Source organism: Magnolia sinica, chromosome 4, assembly GCF_029962835.1.
Source record: "Magnolia sinica isolate HGM2019 chromosome 4, MsV1, whole genome shotgun sequence".
Taxonomy (NCBI): Eukaryota; Viridiplantae; Streptophyta; class Magnoliopsida; order Magnoliales; family Magnoliaceae; genus Magnolia; species Magnolia sinica.
In genome coordinates this window covers 4311878-4324012 of record NC_080576.1, presented here as the reverse complement: position 1 = coordinate 4324012, position 12135 = coordinate 4311878, and positions in this window count along the sequence as shown.

Here is a 12135-nt window from a genome sequence, read left to right as displayed (position 1 = left end):
TCTCTCAAAATAGTTTGGAACGGAAAAATGAATTCCCTAATAATCTTTCCACAAGTCATAGTAGAATTATACACTAGAATTAGTGCATCCTCTTTGCAATGGTAAAAGACGAAAAAAAAAAGGTTGAAGAAGAGGAAGATATCCACTCTCACTTTGAAGATATTACAGAAAATGCATTACTTCCGTCAATTCAGAAAATGGAGAATGGGTGTAAATAAATTAAGGAGGTGGGTCTAAATAGTTTCTCACAAATATAAAGAAAAAATAAAAAGAATTAAAATGACACTCAGATTTCATATTCTTTCGTCTTGATTTTCTTTTTCAATTTCTTCATCTTCTTTTCCTTCTCTTTATTCTCCTTTTCTTTCTTCTTCAACTCTTCCTTCATTCTCTTCTCTTTCTCCTTCATCATTTTCTTTTCCTCTTCCTCCTCTCTCTTCCTTGCCTTTTCCTTCTTTTTTTTCCTTTTCATCTCTTCCTCTGCCTTTCTCTCCTTCTCTTCCATTTTCCTTATTTTCTTCCTCTCCTTCTCTTCAATTTTCCTTCTCTCCTTCTCTCTTTCCTCCCTCTTCCTCTCCTTTCTCTCTTTCTCTCTTTCCTTTTCTCTCTTCCTTTTCTTCTCCTTCTCCTCCTTCAAACCCCTTGTGGGCTTCCTTCCTATGTTGAAACACATTGGTTGAGGAATTTGGAATGTTTACTATAAAAGGAAGATCATATATAATGTATGTTTTTGTATTTTAGAGATTGGTTTTAAGCACTGAAGCTGTCTCTTCCTTTTGCCATCTAAGGTCTGCAGGCCGGATGGATACACAAGTCAAGGACAAAGATACTGTCATTTATAATTTAATACAATGAAATTTTTACGTTTTTAAAGGCTTATAGGACATGTTTTGCATCAATGTACAATAATCACATCATTAAGATAATACTAGCTATGTGCTTGTGGGCATCACTGTCCATGTTAGATATAGACGAAAATGAAAACGAATTTTGAGAAGTGATCATGTGCATAAGCTATGTACTGGAACGGTCCAAGTATACATGCCAATCAATCCGGACTGTTGAATCAATGGACCACATTTCTGATGGACCAAAGAATATAAATCATGCTACTCTGATCACTACCATGTCGGGTTGATAAGATATTTAATGGAAGTTACCATAACTTATTTTTCAACGAACATAGCTTTCTCCGTCTCCCATTGCAGAAACTAATAATGCCAAAGTGACTCGTCTATTATCAGGAGAGACGTAGAAGAGATGAACGAGATTTTCGTTTTCAATCCTATTGTAAAAAATGTGTTTTAGGTTGCCAATGAAAAGCAGGAAAGGGAAGCATGAAAGAAAGAGAGGTGATGGAGATAAAGAAGAGAAGATTTTGTTACTTGATGAGAAAGAAAGCAAGAAGAAAGGAGAGATGAATGAAAAAGATCTAGATGCATTGCCATTCATGGCTTCCAAATCCCTTCTCTGAGTATTTCTTTTCTTTTTCTTACGTGCTTGCAGTTTCACAATATTTGTAAGTTTCATCCCATCTTTCTCTAAATAGTTGAAATAATTTCAAATACAACCCATCAATTCTGTCCATTAAGTACGTCACAACACATTTCATGGCCTACCCTGTGAAAATCTCACTATATGATCCCATCCATCCTTGATTTGGCCTTTTTTTTTTGGTTAATCGATTCCTTTTTCAAGGCATGGATGGAATGATTATGATTGCATAAGGAAGGTGATTCTTTAGTATCTTATTACATCCATGATGGGACCTGAGACAAGATGGATCAGATTGTTAAATGGATTCATTTCGTGTAAAATGGTCTTGACCGTCCATGTTTCAGGTCATGGTTAGTATTTTTCAGATCAGTTTGATTTTTGTATAGTAACCCCAATGAACAACGTAGATCAAGAGATTGGAATATTTAAGTGTCCCAGTGCAACCAAGAACACTATCACTTGTGGTGGAGCACTACAAGTTATAGTGCTATTAGTTGCATCAGTTCATTTGGACAGCTCAATCCAACGATCTGAACTGTCCATTAAGTCCAGATGACATTTTATGGGTTACCGTGAGCAAATATCACTGATTGGATGATCGAATTCATCTTTGATTTGGCCTTTTTTTAATTTTAATTTTAATTTTTAAAATTTTTTATAGCCATCCATTTTCCAAGCCATGGATAGGACGGTTACGATTAATTAACAAAAGTGATTCTTTAAAATCATATCCAATCTATGTTGGAATGAATGGCACGTGCGCTTATGCTACGTATCCCACGTGAGAGTCGACATTGGCTGATCAATGCGACGAGAAATGATCACATTCAGCTGCTTTATCCGAACTTCACCAACCGCTTTTTCTTTCCCGTGGATGTGTCACACGTGTAGAATATCCAATCCACACAAGAAAGGGGTCACGCTATGATGATCACTTGCCATGAAAATATAGTCAATTCACTCCGAGTGAAACAGGAAACGGATTGGCTACCAACCCTGCCACTAGCCAATGGGCAGTGGTCGGTGCTCTGTGGACCCAACATGATGTATGTGTCTCATCCATGCCGTCCATCCATTTTTTCAAATAATTTTATAATATGATCCAAAAACTGAACTAGATAAAAATCTCCAGTGGGCCACACAGTGTTGATTGAACTCTCACAATTAAAAATTTTCTAGGGGCTACAAAAGTTTTGGATCAAGCTGATATTTGTTTTTTGTCTTCATCCAGGTATGTATGACCTAATCTATAGGTTGGATGTCAAATAAACATTACAGTGGGCGCTATGAGGTTTTTAACCAATACTGTTTTCCCATGGTGGGGTCCACCTGAGATTTTTCTCTGCCTCATTTATGGGATAGATTATTAAAATGATGTTTAAAAATGGATGGACGGTGTGGATAAAACACATAGATCATGGTGGGGCCCACATAGCACAGTAGTGGCACCGTCACTAGCCCAACTGCGTCCGGTGAAACACAACATCCAAATCAACAACAACCGTACATATTTCTCCGAATACAGATGTGGCCCACCTTGGTTGATAAACGAGCGTAATGGGTTCGTGACCTTTCGAAATGCGAAATAAACCCAACTGAAGCTATTCTTACATATTCTCTCCCCTCTTCTTCGTTTAATTGTACACGCAACAAAGAACGAGTGGCACACCGTAATGCATGTGATATCTACTCCGTCCATCATTTGCAAGATCTCATTTGAGGATGATTGCCCAAAAATTATGAAAAATTCAAATGGGCCACACCTTAAGGAACGGTCGAGATGGGACACGCCATTGAAACCGCTACTGGGGAACAAATAAGTTTCTTTATGCGGCTGATCTTCGGCTTTTCCTTTAGACTGGTTGTATTCACCTTATGCAAGGCATTAGATGGAAGGTTTCTATGGTGGGCATTTACATTTATACTGCCTCTATTGTGTGGCCCACTTAGATATTTGGACTCATGACTTAACGTGACCAGGCAAAACTTACTGATTTTGTTGATCCGGTCTGCAAGGGAGCTACATTAATACTGATGGTGATGACACGATTCATAGAAAATTGAATCACATGGATGGCGTTACACTTTATAAAATTGATATAAGACAGCGTCAAGGAAAAAGAAAAAAGAAAAAAGGGACAATGGTATTGATGGCTAGGATGGAAAGAAGTTGGGTTAGAAAGTTCAATCTAAGAATCTAGTGGGCATTTATATATAGCTTATTACATCCAATCAAACCTGGGTAGATATGCAAAGTTTGCGTAGCGGTGTAGACAGATTCAGAGACATACTTACAGGCTGATTTCAAAGCCTCGGCTATTGTATGTATCAGCTAAGTCTCAGGGATTCTACCTTTAAATTAAATATGCGAGGAAAGATTTTGCAAGAAAATTATATATGTTTTACATTGTTTGTATGAAAGTGAAAAAGCGGTCCAAAGAAAGGAAATTGACCTCTGTTCTGTAACCGTTAGCTGTTATTTTGCAAATGGAAGTAAGTTCCCTTGTCTAACAGACAATGATAGGAACTTCTATAAAGATGAAGATCGCCCTTGGACGTTATGGATCGAGGGGGCTGCCCCACCCCAACCAAAACTCTAATGGGAGTGGAGAACCATGATAAGGTTTTCCCAAGACCACAAACAAGCATTCCCATATGAGAGAATGTTGATGCGGAAGTGAGCTATGTCCAGTAACCGGCTCCAATACCTAAACAAACCAAGTACACTTTTTTTTTTTTTCTTAATTGAGTACTTGTTATGAAGGAGAGCCAATTGCAGAATCCATCTAGACATTTCTAGATGCTCGAATTCATACTTGAGATAAATCTACAGTACCCATCGCACGAAAAATCTCATAGCGAACTCAAAAACCCGTGTTAGAGATGAGGACTTTTGGTGAGAAATATTGACTCCCATTCCCTCCCACCAGCCATGAGAAAAGAAGCACACGATTTAGGCGAACCACCAACACAAGAATCCGAATGACTTTGCTCTAACCAACGGAGCTACCTGAAGCACCTTAATAATATTCCATCCGGGCTCTCTATATATTCATTCTCAACCCTCCCTAGATGGTTCGGTCAAGTAACTGTAACATTAAATCTAATATATTTAAGAGTTTCATCCTCAGGGTGGGGTGAATCATCTATCCTACCATACATAAAAGTCAGTACCTACTTTATTTCTCTATCTTTCTTACCATATATCTTAATTATATCTTCACTGAATGAATTAGTGATTCACTTTGTATGACTGTAGAGATTCTTGTTTGCTTTAATAAAATTGCATTTCAAATGGCCGGATGTTCTGCCACCGCATTAGAGGTTGTGTTCTTTATAGGCTTGACTTCCACCCACTTAGTCACTCCACGCAAACTAAAATGTGTTTGCTCCTGGTTGAATGGGCCCATCTAGACTCCACATCTCAAACGGTTCAACTGTTATAACTGGGTGATAAGGCATGGCTCAGCTCATTATGGGCTTATGATGCTCATAATTTTCTGACAAGTTATCTGTGTTGCGCGTTTGATATGGTTGGAAAGGAATTAAAGAGCTTTGTATGCTGGCCAATGCCAAAGGTTGTTGTCTCCTGGGTCGTTTTTCAAAATAAGGATGTTTTAAGAGTTTAATATAAGTTAAAAATTATTATTTTTCGTAAGTGATGTCCATTATTTGTAGGGTATTTTAGGGTTTAAGAGTTCTGGAATAGTCTAAAGTTCTTATTTGAGTTATCAAAAAGTGCTTGAGTTGGTTTAAAAGTTATTTACTATTTCAAAAAAAAAAAAAAAGTTATGAATTTAGAGTTTTAGGTTTATAAAAGCCATACGAAAGGATTTTATAAACATACATTTTGTCAATAATATTAATTTAACTTTTCATTTTTAGAAATTTCTCTCTTCTTGTGAATTCAAGTTTTTTCGTGGATTCGGGGTTTATATTAGACAAGGGATGGTAATTAATCTCTTCCACCTCTTTACATCATGCACCCACTGCGTTAATTAGTTGATATCAAAGTGAGATGTTTTCTCATGTAGATGGCTTCTAGTAGTGGATTAGGTGGTAATGATCCTTTAGATGGTGCTATGAGGAATTGCATGGTGACCAACATGATGTTCCAAGCTTTTATTAAGAAAACCTACAATCCAATGATATTATAACACCAATTAAACAATTGACCACAACAATGGAGCTCAAATATATTCACACTAATAAATAGCCCACACCTATCTAAGAGGCTCACAATAAATTAGTTTGTGGCTAGATGGTTTTTGGCCAATCAAATGTTAGAAAGAAAGAGTTGAACTGTGCAAATCAAGATGTGCCTCCCGAAAATCAATCCATAAAGAAGAAAAGTGGTTCTATCTAGATGGAGTAATCTTGACAAATCTATCATCAAATTGCTTGATGGATTTGTTTATATCTATTTTGCGGTGCCCTGATGTGGACTAATAGGAAGATGTCATGTGAAGACATAATGTGTTTGGCACAATTAGAATCATACTTGAGTGGGGTTGCCTGTGGGATGTAGGGGCATACTCGGGGTGGACAACCCGTGTGAGATGGGTGGTTCATGTGAGGCAGGTGGCTTGTTTGAGGCGGTACTCATGTGATTTGGGGCCTCGGATGGAGATTTGGCCGAGGTCCTAACCCATGAGATGTAGGGCCTGGGCTATGAGATAAAGGAATTAATTCACCATGCTTTAACAGTTCGAACTTTTAGAACAAGTGGTTAATTGTCCTGCATCAAATTATGTCCCGAAGAGAATATGTGTTTGATCTTCCTTTCGACGTTATACATTCTGTCACTATTGCAATGGTACATACTCTTATCAAGCCCTTTAAGGGGACGAATTGCCGCATGCCACATGACTACGATTAACGTGAATATTAAATGAGGGACGTCTGTGGCACGATTATAAAAAACCTCGGGGCAAGTGTATCTTATCTCACAACTAGATATGATATCATTTGTGAAGCTATCTTTTGCAGTTCTTCCAAAATGAGAGATTTTCTCATAGACATTCGGAAAATCAGCAATGATCTAAAAGATTTCGAAGAACAGCGTATTGAACCAATCTCCAAATGAACTCAGCCTTATATTGAACCATGGTCGGGAGGAACAGAAACATCATTTGAATTGGGTCTCCAACCACGCCTTATAATTCGGATACAAAATGTGCACCCACATTTATAAACTAAATTCTTAATAGGGTTTCGGGAATCGTTGGCCACCTAGCGGTGACCTTTCTAGTGAAGGAGAGCTGTCTTCATAGAGCCTCAACAATCTCGGTGGCGGACTTGGTCAAATTGAGGAGCTTGGTCTGTAGTTTGTGAATCAAATGTCTCACCAGGCAACCTGCAGACGCATTCTAAGTCCCAGAACCATAGCCATTCAATGGGATTCAAAATGCTGGGAGAGATACTTGATCATCCTTTTTTACATGTAACAGTACTTGAAGGCTATGGTGGAGGAACTCAAGAGGGAGCTAGCAGTTCCATGGGAACATTGCATGGCTCGCACGAGAGTCGTTGATGTGGAACGTCACCATTCAAGACGATCAAATCAGACCCTGGGGGCCGGATTGATCCAAGCTATAGAAAAACAAGGCCTTTGGATTTGCCGTCGACATGGTCGTAGGGCACTTATTCCAGTTTGCCTGATTGTTAGGCTCTACCATAAGACAGCCTACAATAAATATCTACAGAAATTGGATAATCCTAGCATTCCAATTGACTGAAACTCCCAACTTGCTCTGCTCGGCCTCTTTTTTTTTTCTAACCGGCCGGTCCCAAGTCGAACGAGCGTGACTGCGTCTTAATTGCGATTTTTTTATTTTTTATTTTAAAGATTACATCATCCGCAGCCGTCCAGCAGGGGAGGAATCCGAATTTTGACTGCCTCAAACGTCGTGGTTATAACAAACTTCACTCGTTTGATGCGATTCCAGTCAACATGGATCTTTGAGATTTGCTCCCATGCACCGCAAAGTACTGCTAAAAAATCCTTAGTGTTGTAGCCATTGGATCTGGGCCATGTTGCAATGATCTAAACCGCTTATATGATGGTCCTTATGTGGATGGGTGATACCCAAAAAATCTTTCGGATTGGAAGATCCTGATAATGGCCCACAGAAGAATGCTTACTGTCCATGCTAAAAGGAAAAGAGCTAGAGGATCAGGGCTGAAATACAGTTGTTGGCAAACCACGGACAGACCCATCATATATAAGTGGTTTAGATTGATACCACATGTCCCCAGATCCAACAGGTACAGCCCCAACAGCTCCATATTCAAAGGAAAATGGTTCAATGATCAATTGATCAACGGTTGGAAATATAATCGCCTTTTATATCAATGCCCATAAAAGGACAGTTGTGAACGGTCCACATTCAAAGGAAAATAGTTCAATAATCAAAATGTTCATAGGTTGGAAATGTCTTATGTGGGATACGTCGCCGGAGCTTCTGTCACCTTTCATTGGAATACGTGGATGATATCCAGGCCACTCATCCTGTTTGCTTCACCATTGATGGGCCATTAAATAATATTGATTGTTGATGACTAAAACTGGACGGTTCTCCCCTCTGATCCATAAACTCCGAACCGCTTCAACGTTCTGAACCTACACACTTACGATGAGCAAAGGAGAACCTAGTCTAGGCAGGAGACCCTCTGATGCCTAAGTCAGGTCAAGGAAATCTGGATCTAAGTTCGGGTGTAGTAAGAGAGTATAAGATGTTGCGCACCTGTAACAATGGAGTTCCTTTGTATTTATACCTGCCTATCGGATGGTCTGGGTTCGTTAATCTCAGCACGATTCACTCAATTAGTGAGATTTTATGATCGTGGAGATATTATCTGTAATCTGGGGATCGTGTAGCATATCGTGCGTATTTGCGGGCGAGACAATTGGTTGTGTCCGCCCGCTTAAGGTAGTTTCTTAATTTAGAGCATGGAACGTCCACCTCTTGCCTTGGCCTCGGCTCGGGATTTCAGGCCAGGCCCTGACTTCGAGCCTCGGACCTAGACCAACATACACATGGGCTTTTGCCATTAATTTATTAAGCGAGGAACGCATCCCGAGTCTAAGCCGAGCTTCGGTCTAAACTCATGATGGACCCAGCCTTACTTGTCCGTCAGGTAATCTGGAGGTCTTCCCTCCGAGCTCCGAGGTGGGCGGCGGACTTAACCATCGGACGCCTTGATGCTCTTCACAAGCATGTCGATTGCCTATCGGACGTGAGTAGTCGAACGATTTGTCTCTGGTTGGGCAGTAGTGGGGCGGTCTGAGATCTTGTAAGTAGGTTCTAATATGATCTTCATGTCGACTGCCTCAGTCTTAGATTACTTCGAACCAATAACCTCGGTGCAGGAGCTCAACCAGGGTGAGCCAAGCATCTTCCTTTAGATCAGTCCTACAGTTTTACTCTTATGTATCCGATTCGATTAGTGTGGCATCGGACCTCGGAATTGAAGGGACTCAAATCTTCCTATAACATTGATTGTTGTAGAACAATCCTAACCATCAAATTCTTGAGCTTTCTCTGGTTAAGTGCGAGCCATTTCTAGTCTCTCATTTGTTGTGTGAAAGCTCACCAAACAAAGGTGGATGGGCGTGCAGATCTACGACCCTGGTGATTTACACGAGGGGTATAAGTCTCAGTTTAGAAAAAATAATCATTTAGATTTACAGGCTAACCATGGTTCAAAAGCCTAAAAACTCGGCTCGCTATCCAGTCGAGTTGAGTTGACTCAAACCTCTAGACTTGATATTTAGTAATTAAAATTTAAAAATAGAGTAATACGAGACTCTCGAAAATGTTACTTAAGTTTGGCAATACTCTTATAAGTTGTCTTTTTTTACTTGTGGCTTGTGGCAGAAAAATTAATTTCGTAAGAACATTTTCAAAAGTGACTTTTTTTTTTTTTTTAACACATGAACCCGCCACAGCACCCTGCAGTGGATTTTCACCACCTATGGGTTTTGAATCCAAGACCTCGTGTTGAAACTTCTCAGTCTACCACTCGGCAAAGATTGGAATCCACTTCTAGTCTCTCTTTCTCTCTCTTTATAACAGACCATACATGACAAAGGTGGCCCCAGCCCCGCATGATGGATGATTCACATCGAAGGTGTGATCCACACTATGGATGGTGCACATCAAAGGTGGGCTCCACATGATGGGTAGCGGACATTGAAGATGGGCCCACATGATACCACAGGATTGGTATCAGAGCCTAGGTTTTAAATTCTCACGAGGACCTTTGATATATGTTACACTAATAGTTAGATTAAGCCTAGGCTATAATCAATTTGAGGACCTATGATAGAGATTGAATTAGAGATCTAAATATAAGATTTTTTGCTTTTGTGATAAAAATAAAAATAAAAATAAAATATGAAATTAAAAAAAAAAAAACCTATATATTTGTATGACATCAAATATAATATTAATTAGGCTTGACATTAAACTAACAACCCAAAACTGGATCCTAAGAAATTTTTAAGAATTTTAGCCTAGTATGGTGAGTTGGACAGCAATAGTACGTATAAAATACCTAAATTATAAAAATCATAACTAATTAATTATAACTCCGTTTAAAGCAATTCAAAATTTCAATTGTAGATTAACAAGTATAGTTTTATAGAAAAATAATGCAAAAATATAAATCTAGGTTTCTCCTAAACCGATTTTAATTTATATGTATACTAGTTAGAAATCATTTACTTCTGGGTAGACCCAATTATCCGAATTTTAGGATTTTTTTTACAAATTGGATTCAGCTGAAATTTTATAGGGGTATAATAGACTAACAGATGCATCATTTTAAAAAGTTTTAGACCAATCTGATACTTACAAATACCATAAACATTAGCAGGAACAATATCCTCATAATCTGAATTTTTTGCACTACAACCTTAGTACATATCACAACTCTTATTCTTTTGATCTTCATGTATAAGTCTTTTAGACCATCTAATCTTCCTTGCAATCCTAAAAAAAAAAAATCTTTAATGTACACTTATAATTTTTTTTTAAAATCATTGTCTAACCAATGGTAGATTATATCTGAGTGATACGAGTTACAAACACTCTATCATGAACGCCTGACCCGATGCCTTTAGAGTGGATCACTTGCAAATAGAGTAGCTAGCACCTAAAGTATTTTTAGGTTGCTTTGGTTATATCGACCATGATCACACTTCTACATCACTACTATTAAAATCCTGCTATAATTGTGGATATGAAGACCATGTTGTATGTCTATGCACGACCCCTTCATCTTTGCCAACTGTAAAATCAGGGACAACCTAAGCAAGTTTATAGGCCACCTCTACAGAATGAGCTGCCATCCATGCACCAACGATCTCCACTACACTCTTCAGTGTAACCATCATCTCAAGATCACTTTCACCATATTTTCAAAAGTGTCATGGTCATAACCGAGGTTCACAACAGTAAGGTCATCTACAAGACATTTTAGGGCCACCTCAACAACCACATTGACAAGTTAGACCACTCAACATCAACATACAAGCCTAAGGAGCCATGCGCCATGACCTCATACTCATAGATACACCTAACCACTACACCACTCTTAGACAATATAATTCAACTTTACAGGGACACCTCGACAATACGACGATCCATCTCAAGGTTATGATGACTCAGCACCACCATAGAACAACGTGATGCAAGAGTGTGATGCCACTATACTACAATGCAAGGACTCAACGTACTAATAATAAATAAAAATAAATAATAATAATTTCCACAACTAAGCACCCAGAGTTCATCCGAAGCAAGATCACACTGACCATCCCATAACAAATCAAGTGAAGAGGTAGTGGATATCACCGACCCTCGCACTGGTAATAACAAGCCACAACATTCGGAATCGCAACAACAACACTTAAAGACTCAACTGCAATGCAAGGCTTCTATATGACTATACCAAGTATCTTAGTAACAACATTCACCATATCCATCAAATTGTAGCCATGTCAAGGATAACTTCAACAATCTCAACAACTACCTCCACCACATCAATTGCGACAACAAAATCAAAGACCTCCATAACATTGACGTCAGCCCTTGGTTGCGTTGTCGCACTACCAGAAGAGAGTAGGTTTTTACCAATAATTTCAGAACACCATCACCTGAAGAGACACCGCACCATCTACGATGAGATTCGAGTGTTGTCGATAGTGTAGTAAATTTCGAGGACGAAATTTTGTCAAGGGGGGTAGAATGTAACAACCTGTTTTTTTTATAAACGGTGGGACCTAAATCCCAGCATTTCCTATGGTGTAGCCCACTAGAGCACCGAATCTATCTCATTTTTTGGCACATGCCCCAACTTTGACAGGCAAAACTGATGAACGGTGTGGATTTGTCACGTCATTTTTGTGAAGCCCACTTTCTAAAAAAAAAAACAAGAGTGACATGCTAATGCACGTCAACTCAAACCAATCCACTTCCTCTCCACAACTCTCTCTCTCTCTCTCTCTCTCTGAGATGGGAATGCAGCTGCTGGTGCTAGCCAAACTTAAGCTAATGGGGATTGGCGGCCCATTGGCTAGGGCTCATACTCAGTTCAATATTGGGGCTCTTCATCATCAAGATCCCTTTGGGT